Source organism: Portunus trituberculatus, chromosome 16 (genome assembly GCF_017591435.1).
Source record: "Portunus trituberculatus isolate SZX2019 chromosome 16, ASM1759143v1, whole genome shotgun sequence".
NCBI classification, from domain to species: Eukaryota; Metazoa; Arthropoda; class Malacostraca; order Decapoda; family Portunidae; genus Portunus; species Portunus trituberculatus.
In genome coordinates, this window is record NC_059270.1 from 16,781,847 (window position 1) to 16,787,510 (window position 5,664).

Below are 5,664 nucleotides of genomic sequence, written 5' to 3' on the forward strand. Positions count from 1 at the left end.
AGCTTTGGGCCCTAATATGGGTACCACTATAAATACAATTGCCTGCGCCACTAATGGGCGTAAGCTGAACAGCGCTTCCCATACACTTTTCAAGTGTGTCTACAGGCCCTATAGGCCTTAACGTAAAAAAAAAAAAAGTTCTCACTACAACTTAGATACGATTGAGAATCCAAGACTGGAAAGCCTTAAGGAAAAGCCTTCCAGTTCTCAACAAAATGGCCGTCAGGAAAACAATTTTTCATTTCCTCATACCTTCATGCCTTCTCCCATTTACTTGTCAACCACCTGAGGACGAAGTGCTGGGTCACGACACAAGCCTCTTTGTGAGGAACATCACCTTTTAGGCAGTCCAGTCACTTGCAGATTCTCATGACCCAGTACGTCAGACTACTGGAATGCGTGAGGAACAGTTTCTTAAGTAACCGACCTACACAACACACTGTTGCCGTTTTGAAAACTGAGAGATGACCTCTACACTGACGGGGACCTTGTGCTATACGGTGCACGTGTCGTCGTCCCAGCTGTTTTTCAGACACACAGTTTTAGCTCGTCTCCACGACAGACATCGAGAGGCAGAAGCAACCAAAAGACGTACGAAACAAACAGTGTTTTGGACTAGTATCAATGCTGACATAACTAACACCGTTCGAGCATGTGAATGTTGCCAAGTATTACAGCTCAGCAAGTAGCGGGAACCACTCCTCAATTATGACACCCCCAACCAGACTCTTTGAGTCGGTGTCAGCAGACTTCTCTGCGGCCTGGGAGTTCATCATCATTGCTGATCGTCTCTCGGGCTGGCCCATTGTCATCCCCTGTGGTCGTAACAAAACAGCTACCCGCCACCATATGCCAGTTTCGTCACTACTTCCGCGATGTGGGGTGTCCCTGTCCGGCTCAGGACCGATGGAGGACCCAAGTATATGAGCCGGGGGAATTAGGGAGTTCGGCACGTGGTATCTTCACATCACCCGCAGGCAAATGGCCACGCAAAGGCAGCCGTGAAAATAATCAAACATTTGATCATGAAGGTTGCCTCGTCTGGTAACATCGACTGTGAGGAGCCCTTCTCAAGCACCTAAACACTCCCACCTACGTCGGACAATCCCTGACACAAATCTTGTATGGGCATCCTCTTTGCACCTATGTGCCTGCTTATCCAGTCCTTCTAGGAGTGGCAAGCTAGCCTAAGACGTCGAAGCTTCCTGCAATCAACATTCCTGTGCATAACCCAAGTTGCAACTGGACCAGCATGTTCGTGTGCAAGATCCAGTGTCACTCCGCTGTGATAACGTGGGCATCATCATGAGCCTCAGAAGATACCGGAACTACTTAGTCAAGCTTCCTACTGGCTGGGCATGGTGAACGAACCAGCGTCTCCTCAGCCCTGTACACTTCCTATGTGACGGCACCCTAGAACCTGACATGCCCTGTTCCCCCAGCCCTTCGTCACTCGAGCGGATTCGTCAGTAGCAACAGTAATAGTCCGCCTAAGATTTACCTATGAGCGTATACAGAGGAAGGATATTACTAAAACTAAACCTCATCTTCTTTTCCTCACCAAAATACAACTGTCTGAGGCAGCCCCTTCTCTGTTCCCTCTTACTTTCTCTATTTTCATTTTCATTCCAAAGCTGGATGTTGCGTCTATGTATGCAACGACTTAACTTGCTCTCCTGCCCACGCTCTTGAGTCTTCTGAATTTTCCACCATCTGGCTACGACTTAACAGTCACTCTCAAACTAAATTCATATGTGCTTTTTATCTCTCCCCTAACTCTTCTAACTATAGAAATTTCTTCGAATACTTAACTTCTAAAGTGGAGCACATTCTGTTCCTCTACCCATTCGCTGAGATTTCCATTTATGGAGATTTCAATCTTCAACTTCAATCTTAGCTCTGTACTTTATTAAGGCAATAAGGATCTACAAGACTACCCGGTTTGTTTCCCTATACCCTTGGGTACTACATACCATGGAACAATTACAGAAACAAGAAGAAAAATAAAAAATAGGATGCAACAAGAACTGACGGAACAATTACAAAGAACACTGAAGAATCAGATGCAGACAACACAGCAAAATTTTAAAAGCACAACAAACAGAAGATCAGGAAAAATTATAGTTGAGGCTACAAAAACAGTTCCAAATTGTACGCCATTAAAGAGAGTCCATGCATCAAAAAGTAATGGAAGTGGCTATGAAATTGAATAAAAACCAGACGGAAGTGGAAGGGAAGATCAAAGGAGTGTTATGCCCTGTGGTTGTCGACCAGGCTCGGAGAGGACACTGGGGTAAAATCCACGAAACTTTTTGGTAGAGCGTCGGTAGTAACGAAGCCCTAACTAACGAATAGGAACATCGCATCGAGATCGGAGAAGGGGTATCCACGAACACTTGGGTGTGAATGTCGCTAACCTATCGAAGCGTGCTCATTGGCTACCGAGGATGTGACGTCATCATTGTGACTTCCCAAACAAAGACGGCCAATTAACAAGCAGCCTTGGGTTCTCCCTTGCTGAGGAGTATGATACTATTTCTAAACTTCGATACAGCGCAACGCCCCCACAGCTACTACTCACACAATCAACAGTCTTAATAATCCTTTCATTTTGCCCATTGAACCTCATAATAAATCCTGGTGACAATGATTAACATTAAGACCTTAACCTTGGTGAAATAGATGTAAAGTCGGGGTCCAGTGATTTCGCGCAAGCTTGACAACAAAAATCACAGCAAAAAAAAAAATAAATAAATGAAAAATAAAATAAATAAATAAATAAATAAAAAGAGACACTGGCAGAATATAGTAGGCTGCTATACATGGTTTATGGTTGAATGTTTATTCCATAGCTGAAGTTACTAGAGTAGCAGGAAGTTCACACATATCGTGGTGAGTGTGGCCACTGTCTGCTGGTCATGCGACTCACCGATTGGTGGGCCGGCGGCGCGGTGAAATTTGAAATTCATCTTGATAATTATTTTCGCTGTTCCATGTAAAATTTCATTATGTGCATCACAAAATCATGTTTCTTGTGTGGTAAAGCTTGGCTGAGGCTAAAACAACAGGTTATTTAGTGCTCATAAATATTTACATAAGAGATAGTGATGTCTTTACTACACCTTGGGATGAGTATCTATTAGCGATGCGCGTAGTTAGTTAGCAACGACGTCCCACCGACATTCGGTGCTTTCGTAGATACAATTTTTGGTACGGAGTACGCTCGCACGTCGGCAGCGCGTCGCTAAAGTTATGTAGATTCCACCCATAGTGCGGCCGGATGTGGTCAGTCATTGGCAGCTCCCAGTAATCTTACATTGACTATGCGGGATCAATGGGCAGTGCAGAACTCAGAGGTTCGGTGGACATGATGTTTCAGCTTCGGGGAAGGGTGGAGTCTCTCTTCGTGTACATGGCTGATATAAAGGATCTCTGCATCTTAGGTATGAATTATCTTGTCTCCCGCAGGTATGAATTGGCCTTCCATGCACAACAGCTGATTCTCGGGAGAAGGAGTGTGCCGCTAATGACCGTGGACAACAAGGACCAGCCGGCGATGATCAAGCTATGTAAAGGAACTTCAAGGCGATGCCCTTCAGTCTCTGTAATGTGCCAGCCACGTACAAGCACCTAACGGAGAAGGTGCTAGAAGGACCTCACTCAAAGACCACGTTGATCTATCTTTATGACGTGATTATTTTCGGCCAGATCTTCAAGCAGGAGCTGGAGAGGCTGTCAGAAGTCTTTTTCTGCATACATTAAGCTCAATCCAAAGAAATGCTGCCCATTTCAGAAGGACGTCCAATATCTGGATCACATCGCAAGAGGGGCTGTAGTTTGCACTGAGCCTATAAAGGTGGCTGTGGTAGAAGATTGGCTGGCATCCACTAAATTGAAGGATGTTCTTATACAACTGCAGGTTTATGAAAGATTCCACTATAATTGCTGGACCATTGCACCGCCTAAAGGCCCTGATTCACTGAATGATGACCATTGTGCGTCCTTGCTGCGCCGCAAAAAATGGATAGGTCGTGTTGAGATCGCCGGAAAATGGAAAAAGTTTATTTTGGTAGGACTGCTAGCGGCACTTCCGCTACATCATGTTACTTAATTTTCCGCCAATTTCTAGCGTTCTGTGGGTGATCATGACGTCCTCGTTGTCACCCTAGGACGACGTAAGCATTCTTGTAGCTCTCCATGGCCAATCTAAGCGCTTTTGCAGCTATCAGTGGACCTCTACTGTGCCTCTTTTGAACCTTGCCGTCCACTGAGCCTCCTTTGAAAACTCCCCAGCCGACGTTGGCCTTCCCCAAGCGTTACTTGGATGACCAGGACGACAGCGTCCTGTTGAACTTGTATTTCATAGGAGGGGAATCTGGTAGCAAACATCATTCGCATCTTGCACCTGCTTGGAGAGGGTTACCCTGATATCATGAATGAAGTCCTGTGCCATGCAACGTTATGAGAAGAGTGAATATTACGAATAATAATACTGTGGTTTTGTGTACTGGGGCCAGGAACTACTAGTAATTCCTTTATTTAGTTAATCATTTTGAAAGTGCAGGAAGATAGATAAATAAATACATAGATGATAAACAGATGAATAAGTAAATAGATAAGTTAATGAATAAATAATTAAATAGATAAACAGGAATCAATAAATAAAAAATGAAGAAAATAGTAAATAGATGAAATAAAATAGATAAATGGAAAGTAAAGAAAATAGATAGATAGGAAAAAATCTAAATGAAATCTATGAATAAGTAGAATACAAATCCAACGACAAAACTACCTTCTCTTCACGACCATACCGCTCCTTGTACTCTTCTTGTATGCTCCACTCGTGCCTTCCCAATTTGACGGCAAACGAGCTGTATAAGTTTGAAAATGGACGCGAAACTATGCCCCTCTCCTCTTCCTATCCACGATCATATTGCCTCCATGAAGACCTTCCTGCCTCTATTTGACGATCACTGGCGACCAAGCTACTTTTATGTCCGTAGAAACGTCGCACAACGTTCGACATACAGTGGGACAGGGGTTACTAAGAAAGGGTGCATTTGTATATCTTGCTGTCAATGTGTCTATTGACCTTCTGGTTTGTCAATTATTCTGTCATTCAGTGCTTTTTTTTTTAGTTATTAACTTTAGACCCAATTCCGTATTTCTTATTTATAGTCCTGTATTCCATTGTTTAAGTTGTGGTGGCATCTAATCCTCGGTGCATTCCTGTAGCGGGTCTTCGTATATTTCCTCGTTCTTTGTGTCAACATCAATGCTTTCTGCTTGATCTTGGACTTTTTTCTTTGTCTTCTGTAACTTTTTTTTAAAGACAGGAAAACTGGCCGAGGCCAACAGAAAGTTAAAAAAAGTTGCAAGTGCCTGAGCAGGTCAGAGAGAGTCAATAAATAATAAAGAGATAAATAAGTCCTTCTTAAATAAATTTAGATCATGGGAAGATGGAAATACAATAGAAGGTAAGGAGTTCCAAAGTTTATCAGGCTGAAGACAGTCATTCAGAAGAGAAGAATTGGTAAGAAGAACAGCTTTTGATTCCACCCCATCTAATAAAACTCCGTCAGTGAAACACCCTTATATATGGGCGCATCAGGCAATTGTACTGAGTTAGCAGTTGGGAGTGTGAAAAAAAAAAACTTCTGGAGA